We start from the raw sequence: 9,719 nt of genomic DNA, 5'->3' as shown, positions 1-9,719 counted from the left end.
CCTGTCATTCTGAAAAGCGTTCAGTGTATTTGCTGCAGCTTCTCTATTGGAAAAGGCAAAAATGTAAACAATCTATTAGATGCTTTGTTCAGGGAATGCGCACGTTACTTAAAGAAGCAATTACCTCTCTTTAAATGCTTCATTTCGTTTACATTTTTCTTTCGGTAAAGTTATCGACTGGTGATGCCTCAAAAATATATCCTTATCTGTGAATGAGTGAATTCGAGTCAGTTTTTCCGCTGACCTTATGAAACTGAATTTATAAAAAGACTCATGGAGGCAGTTCTCGCTATCAGTTTCTTGGTATAAAACCAAACATCAGTCGATACCGAAAAACATTCTAGCACTGCTTTATTTAATCCCTATCTATATTTTTTTTTTATGAGAAATCGCTTAGCAATCTTATACACTCGTATTCGCCAAAGTGGTAATGTAAGATTTGAATAGAAGGAAAAAATATTTACCCATTCTGTTGCCACGAGTATATGGTAACAAGTTGCGTCAGCCGCAAATCGAAATGCGTTTATGTAAATGTACTGAGGGGTCCCCCCTCAACCCCCCGCCCCAACTCATTCTCCCTTTCTCTCTGCTGAACATCAAACACATCTGACTTTTCATTTAGCTGCATTCAGTATGGATTGAGTTGGAAAATTCGTATTACGTTGATGTCATCTTTTTGTCATCATAGAAATGCAATGGGAGTGAGCGCAGAGGGGCCCTTTTGTGCGCAGTAAAACGACTGTTATTTTGACGGTGTTTTTGATACCTCAGGTCGGCAACAATGACTCAATGTTTTTGCCACGGAAAATAACTTTTAAAATAGAAATCAATCATTGCCTTATAAAGCTGACATGTGTTTTGGTACGACAGGATTTTATAAAGCGAAGTGTATTGAAATGAGTCGAAATTCTTGGATGTCAGCTGTTTAAAAAGAGAAAACAACAGAGCGACATATTCCTGATAGAATTGCATGTCCCGTAATACTTTATCGCTGGACTTGAGTTTTATTTTTTACATTCAGTCACCCTTTGTAGTATTTAGTTCTTCAAAAGATATTCATAATTCTTTTAAACTTCAAATTATGAATAGCATATTTTAAAACAAGCACACACACACCATCCTTTCTCTTTGAATTCTACCTGTAAACATTCTGCAAAAATTTAGTGAATACTGATACAATCCACGCTTCATACGGCGCTTACATTTTAAGGAAAAGAATAAGTTCATTACCAATATATCAGTTTTGTGCCCCCATTTGTAAAAACAAATATTTCATCAGGTTTTAAAAAATCAAAGCAGAATTTTCTTTGCTCAAGATTCAAAACAAACCAGGTGATCGTTAAACTAAATACGATAACAAAATATAGAAAACCGTCGGCAAAGACGGAAAATATGTTATTTTGAACTATAAATACAGTTATGGTGCATTTCCTTTTTACCTGGAATCTATGTAAAGCATTTTGTCATTTACTTTTAATGTCATATTTGGAGACCTTCGGTCATATTTTGTTGCATAATGTTTCAGTGAGAGAGATGTTCCTGTGTTGTTCGGTTGATCTGCTATTTACCACACATCATTATCCTTATTCTCTATCTAGGAATGTCAACGTTGATAGCTCTCTCGTTACAAATCTAAACCTCGCAGGATTTTCTTCACTCAAGAACTGACAATCCTGCACAGAACAGAACAATCATGCAAAGCATTACAAGGTGGCCATCTAATAATTTAATCAATTGTTTCTTAGTTATTGTCTCATCTATGTTAAATTATTATTCATATATGATTGTTATGAATTTCTGTATACATTTATCTTGCCATCCAACCCCAAAGCATCGTAATAAAATTAACTGGATTACTTTAAATGGAAATGGAATAGGCAACAAAACGAGCAGGGCATGAAGGGTAAGCATTCATTTCAACTCGAAAAGTGATAAACACTTATGCAAATGCCCTCCCAACTACATGTTCATTACGCCAACAGTACGCAACGCAGAATGTTCCGAATAAATAATATTGTTTGGCATGACCCAAACTGTTCGTTAGATTAATGCCGAAGGACATTACGTGGCTTTTGTATTAGATTTAATGTTATTATCTTATTTTTCACGTTTGTTTCTAAAATCTTACTTTATAAATCAATATGTCTAGGGATTAATTGCATTAAATGTAAACTGATTTCCTAATTCATGACTTCGGTTTCTCTGCCTTTAGATAGTATTTTGCTTCTGAGAATTGTTACTATGAAAATCGTGCATTCACCCCTAAAAAGAGGGGGTAAACTCCAAAGCTTCGGCTATGAATTATATCAGTATCTCGTCTGATTATTGTTATTATATTAGTCTTCGATACTTCCTACTTTCTCAGGAATAATCGAGTTACCCCAAACATTACACGAATATATTTCCAAACACCAGAAATGGCTAAAGACAACAAACTGAGAGTGAAAATAGTCATTATTGTTGTTCAAGTAACCATCTTGTCACTATAATTTTTTTTTATTTTTCTTATTCGTTTTGATATGTTTCCCTCTGAAAATAAGTGAAAACTGTCGACATCCTATTTCTATTTTTCCAGTATTTTTGCACCATGTTTCCTCATAATCTTAACTTTAATTTAATCCTCCCACACCAAATCCTGTTGTTGACAGTATCAGTTTGAAAGGATTGCAATCACCTCCTAAGAGTGCGGTCTACTTAATCAAATAACCTTTGACTTAAATACAGAGAATTCTTTTTTTCTTCCCAGCAAACCAGTTTTACATTTGACATTCTTTAAATTCAGATTTGGCTTTGCAAATTTCCCATTCTCTTTCATCAGAGTGAAAGCGGAAATTATTTTTTGTGCCGTTTTGTCGAGTTCAATTTCTGTCAAGCGGATCAATTACCAACGGTCTAAAATACATTTCAACTCGTAATTTCGTGACGTGTAGGTCAAACTTCATCCTAAAACATTTCGTGTCTTGACAAACGCACCCAAGAGAGTACAAGGACTTGTATTTGATTGTGCTGCTTTAATTAAGCTGTTCGCGACGAATTGTTTGGCGAACCTACCCACTGTCAAAATAAACAAAAATTTTGTGGACGAGAAAAATTACCAGGGAATGACGTCATTAATGACAAGGCTACGGAAGTTTTATGTGCACCTATTTATACATAAACTGATATCTTTATGACTTACTTTTTCTTTTATTCGTGCAAGTACACGCATGCATACATTCATATATGCACACACAGATATATGTAATATATATATATATATACATATATATATATATATATATATATATATATATATATATATATATATATATATATATATACTATATATATGGGATATGACACAATGAAATACATGCATGGGGAAAATTTACATTAACTGTAATAATGTCACAATGAATCATTTTGAGTATCTTTTTACTATCAGAAACAATTCGAAAATATGAAAGTTTGTATCATCGCATAATAAACAAATGAATAAAATAGATTTGATATTGGAACGTGAGTAATAGTGTTTTCCCTTTGGTAGTTTCTCTCCCTTTCACTTCCCATGATCATCGCGATTATCACTTCTGCGTGAAGATTGTCTCAGCACGATGGGGTTTTGATGTTTGCTCTAAACGCTCCTCCTGCTGCTACAAAGGAATAATTACCAATTTCATCTAATCGCTTTACCTAATTACGAATTCGTGTTTTCTGTCTTTCGTTATCATATTAAGATAACTTTTAGTATGCAACGCAATGCTTCGGGAGTGAGTTATTAATACTTTCTAAATGAGAATTTTTAAACTATAGTTGGAATCAATCAGTGCATTTTTCTTCCTACGGATTTCTGACATTTTCAGTTTTTGTAAATGTCATTGCAATCTGAAATCCTTTATATTAATATTGTATTAAGAGGAGCATTAGAATATTTTTATATTGGAAAGAGGTCTCTCTTCATTCCAAGCAAAGATCTACTCAAAAAATCTTTACCCATTTATAAGTTCCTGGAACAACTATCTATCTTCTATTAGTCATAAAGCCTCATAACCTGATTTTTGGCTTTTTGCCATTTTAGAGGAAGGAAATAAAACTCTCAAGAATTTCGTAATGGTGGAAGCAAACAAATCGGGATACAAAAGCAAAATTGATTTTGTTCTTAGTTATACGTTAATGAAAGCACTCGCTCATTGGCTGGAACGAGACAAATATCGCCCTATGCACTTTTAATAAGCTATTGGTTCTATCTGCTTGAAGGGCCTCGGTGTATTGGCTGATCTTCCCGAGAACCAGAATTTAGAACTGAAAAATGTAAGGTTAGTCAATATTCATCTTATACGGAATGGAGGTGGTTGGTTGGTTGTTGCAGTGACGCTCTTTGATTTGTTGCTGCGATACATTTCTAAGCCCGTTCGTCAATACATTTGCTTTTTTTTATTTTATTGCAACGTTGGCCTGTACTGTGTGGCATGGCATTGCATAGAATAATGCCAATTAGGTTTTAAGATGTGACACCAGGCCAGATTACCATCATACCATCAGTTCATCAAACAACTAACTTTACTCTGTTTTTTTCCATTTGTCCATCCGCCTGTGGTGTTTGCGCATGGTAACACTGCTTCCCGGGCTTTAAATGATATCCTATTTCGAATATTAAACGTGTAATTCGCATCCAGTAAATTATTAAAACACTTTTCAGTTACAAATGTACACCAAAATGTCTTTTTATTTGCATAAGAGTTACACATAGCGTAACTTTTAAAGCCCGGGACGCAGTGTTACCATGCGCGACCACCACAGGCGGATGGACAGATGGAAAAAAACAGTGTATAGGTGGTTGTACCTGTCTGTACCTAGAGAGACCGTCGAAAGGGGCTTCGGTAGCCCTAATTAATGAGGTTTGTGTTCATGAAGTTTTCCAGAGGACATGTGTTTGTTCGCGGGAGTACAGGTACTTTTATTTATTCTTTTTATTAAATAATGCATCCGTCAAGGAATTTTAATTTTTTTTTTTTTTTTTTTTTTTTAATAATCGTGCGAGGATGCGGTAAAATTTGTTATGAAGGATACCTGTGTTTGTTCGCAGTAGTACAGGTACTTTTAATTATTCTTTTTATCATATCATGTATCCGTCAAGAAATTTTAATTTTTTCTCTCTCTTTTTAATAATCGTGCGAGGATGCGGTAAAATTTGTTATAAGGACACCTGTGTTTGTTTGCGGGAGTACAGGTACTTTTAATTATTCTCTTTATCATATAATGTATCGTCAAGGAATTTTATTTTTTTTTTTTTAATAATCGTGCGAGGATGCGGTAAAATTTTTTTATGAAGGACACCTGTGGCTTTGGTGTGCGTTTGAGTGCTTGGCATGTCACAAACATTGTGCTCTGCGTAGCGCACAGCAGACGGCGCTGAAGTTTCTTGAACAGTGTCCCTTTGGACCTCAGGAAAATGGTTCGCTGTTCCTTTACATTCCAACCTCTACTTGAATCTCTTCCCACCAAGCTGACTTACTTTTTTAAACCTTATCCTGCTCTAATTTTCACCGTTCACGCAAGAACAGATAATCATTTAATCATTCGAATGTTGCTCGAAGGATTCTAGAAGTGTGGGTCAGTTTTCGCGCGAAACCACTCAATAATAACAGCAATGTAGTTAATGTACACTAATGTTTTCCCTTCGGTGAAAATAATCTAGGTTTTGGGTAAAGTTCAACTGATGGCCTTTCTTTTTTCTCATGGTCCTAGGTTCTTGCCGGAGATCTCGTTAACAATATAATGTTATTGATTCTATTCCTGCTTTCTGAATCATTGTTTGTTTCTTTTCATACCTGGGAGAAGCGTGAATTTTAAATTCCCCAACCTTCACGATCGCTGCTTTGCCATTGCGGTGTTTAAGAGACATAATTGACTTCCATAAAAAACTACTATTGCTGCTGTTGGCACGACTGTTCCGAAGTTATTGCTTACTAACGAGTAGGAAGTGGGTCCTGATCCAGTGGAAGCCACGTTTCCCCCACCCGCCCCCCCAAAATAAATAAATAAATAAATAAATATAAAAAAAACTGGATTTGATCCAAATTACGCCAATGTTCCTATAAGCCTTGACTGTCAGAGAAACGTGAGTTTTCAGGTTATGGTCCCAATTATACGTGTCCTATTAGAGCTATAAATCTTTTTTCTTTCTTTTTAAGAATCAAAGGAAAGATAGGAGCTTGCGAGCCATATTTCAAGACACTGATTCTGGGCCATTTAGTGATTAGCCAATGACGGTTTTTCCTCATGGCATAAAATCTAAGACTCGTTTGTTTAAAATGGCTTTGCAGGAGTGTTGGATGCACTGATATTTTTACGTTATATTACATACACATACACACACACACACACACACACACATATATATATATATATATATATATATCTATATATATATATATATATATATATATATATATATATATATATATATTCAGTACACAAGGGATTTTTCTTAGACGAGAGAAGAAAAAGTTGGGCAAAGATGAAAATAAAAGACACTGATAAACTTCTTAACCCATTCAGGATTCATGACTGGTGCTCTTTGGTTCGAAGTGTTACTATTTGAGCTTGCAGCTTAGGCAAATGAGTATCTATTTAGGCAATAAAATAATCTTAATCTTAGTTTCCCTCCACGTTCTGTCACGATGATTAGAAAGCTAGATAGAAGGAATATATATATATATATATATATATATATATATATATATATATATATATATGTGTGTGTGTGTGTGTGTGTGTGTGTGCATATATTTACCACACACACACACATATATATAGTATATATATATAAATACATGTGAGTGTGTGCATGAATTACACACACACACATTATATATATATATATATATATATATATATATATATATATATATATATATATATAGAGAGAGAGAGAGAGAGAGAGAGAGAGAGAGAGAGAGAGAGAGAGAGAGAGAGAGAGAAAATGTACACCTTATTACATCAATTATCCATTCATGTTCTCAGTGCTAACACGAATTTTTAAGTCCTGGTTAGTGATGAATAATTTTTTTTTTTATCCGGAGCTATAATGCTTTAAAACAAACGACAATATTTTCCAGTAGATGTAAAGAATATTTAAAGAGTAGAAGAGGCATAAAAATAAATTTCATCTAGGTTACATTTTCTCAGTAAGTTTCCAAAAAGATGATCAGCAAATTTGGGTTTTTCAAATGCATGAAAATAATGTTGATATTAGTGAAGACCTAAAAAGATCGAGAAAAGTGCGTTGTCCATTTAATATGAAACTATAGTAAATATTACGTTTATTTTCCCTCTTTATATTAAAAAAAATACATCAATGAAATATCTCAGGGAGGTACCCTCTTAGCCATAACAAAATATAAATATTATCTCGACAAGAAACAAAGATATTAAAAAAGGATACAAGTTCAAATTTGACACCTCTGAAATAAAAATGGAAATTTTAAAGCGCGAAGTCAAATATGCTTACCAAAAGTTCACGCAAGTGATCTCACTTGTTTACGTTGTTATCTAAACACGTTTGTCTTTTCGAAACACATTTAAAGTATTTAGAAAACATTTTTTGAATGGACCCGTACCTTGTGCGGGGTTGTCCGCAGTCTCCTAAATAGGACATCACTAACAGTGGCAGTTTTCACCTCACACCAAGTCGGGGTCACAAATTACTTTGTCACGTCGACTTAATATTGATTCAGCGAGAGGGCAAGACTTCTTAGAAAGGAAACAAGGGAGAGTATGGGCCAGGAGAGAGAGGAAAAAGTCATATATAGTGGTTTGCGAGAGTTAAGAGTGATGTTGAAGATGTAATGGCGTAAAAGGTGGTTAATGGCCATTTTGAACCCTGTTTAATCCCGCAGGTCGTGAGGCTTGTGGTACAAAAAAAAAGTACATGGAAAATTAAACAAAAGCAGAAATAAACTATATTTATGTGTTAATAGAAAAACACACATTTTATTTCATGTAATACACAGCCCACCACCAAAATTATACAATGAATCTGACTTAGAAAACCGTGATTGATTGATACTATATTAATCTAGCATCGCGACAACTAGGTCATTGATGCCGAAGAAAACCGTGAGACAACATTCTTCTAGCTAGAACACTTACAAATTATGTTACCGTTACACCGATTTTCTATCCGAACTGTGTGTCTGCAGACGTATCCAAATACTGCATTTCAGAGAATCTTTAACTTCTCTACGTAGCGACACCAAAGATCACCAATGATTTTTTGTACCCCAACGACAGGTTGGGAGCAATAAACTGTTGTGGGATTAACTCACTGAGAGAGAGAGAGAGAGAGAGAGAGAGAGAGAGAGAGAGAGAGAGAGAGAGAGAGAGATTTTTTCGTTCGTTTATAACTTTAAAAGTAATTCTTTAAACCTCGAGATTTGTTTTCGAAGCTGGATAGTATGGCGTTTCCTTTTTATTTCACCCTCTGGGTAAATTAATTGCTAATTCTATATGCATCAAATATAAATATATATATATATATATATATATATATATATATATATATACACACATATATATGCATATGTATTTGTGTATATATTTAAACATGTCTATATATATTCAAAATTAAAATCTAATAAAGAGATGTCCTGGTTCGATCCCGGTCGAGGAAGGAACGATGGGATCACATCTCATTTAATCCACTGTCGCTATTAACACAGTCAGGGAATTATTGACACTGACATAGTAATCAATCAGTTTTTATGAGACACAACTAGACATGGTAGAAAAGAGGTAAAAGACAGAAAAGAATGGTATTAAAAAGTACATATTTCTATATACCACCATATAGTAATTTTCCTCTACAAGATAATCCCGCACCCGCTGGGATGAAACCATTCGTCAGATCAGAGATTACCTGTAGATTACTTGTCCATTGGTTCTACCCCACAGGGGTTTGAGGGATTGCCTCATCTAGGAGAGAGAGAGAGAGAGAGAGAGAGAGATTTCGTTAACTAGGAATTTCAAATGTATGTCTTTTAACCTTCAGATTTGTTTTCGAAACTGGGTAGTATCATTTCCTTCTTTTATATCGCCATGCCCTAATTTACCTTGTGGGTCTACACAATGACATTCAATTATAGCCCAAAGTTTTAATTGTTGGTCATGTATGCATCATTTTCACTCAAACTTCGTCTGGCAGGTTAAAGTTTTGGATGGAAGCAGTCTCTCTCTCTCTCTCTCTCTCTCTCTCTCTCTCTATCTCTCTCTCTCTCTCTCTCTCTCTCTCTCTCTCTCTCTCCTTTTCCATTTCCAATGATAATTATCCCGTATTTGTTGTCTTATTATTGCCACTCATTTAATTCAGTGGGTAGCTTTAGCATTCAAGCAGCTTTCAATCTAATTCTTTACAGGAAGTAATTTGTTGTCTGTTAGCTAAATGCTTGCAGCTAAGGCAATTTACATAAGCAGTCACATTTCAACTGTGAACTGCATGCTTTGCTGTTATCCTGTCTTTCTCTGTGACATTTGTGTTTGTGAACGGATAGTGATTCCCCATCAGCTTTATCCTTCAAATATAGATTTAGAATAGTTCCTGAACGCTCCTTTTGGCACCAGAAAAGCTGGAAAACCCAGACCATCTTAGATGAGAGCTATGGGGAAGGAGGCTGGAAATGACTGGAGGTTCGTCAAGTGAAAGAACAATAAAGTCACGAGTCTCGGAATTTCACAAAAGG

Source organism: Macrobrachium nipponense, chromosome 35, assembly GCF_015104395.2.
Source record: "Macrobrachium nipponense isolate FS-2020 chromosome 35, ASM1510439v2, whole genome shotgun sequence".
Taxonomy (NCBI): Eukaryota; Metazoa; Arthropoda; class Malacostraca; order Decapoda; family Palaemonidae; genus Macrobrachium; species Macrobrachium nipponense.
The sequence above is the reverse complement of the archived record's forward strand: the minus strand, read 5'-3'. Positions refer to the sequence as shown.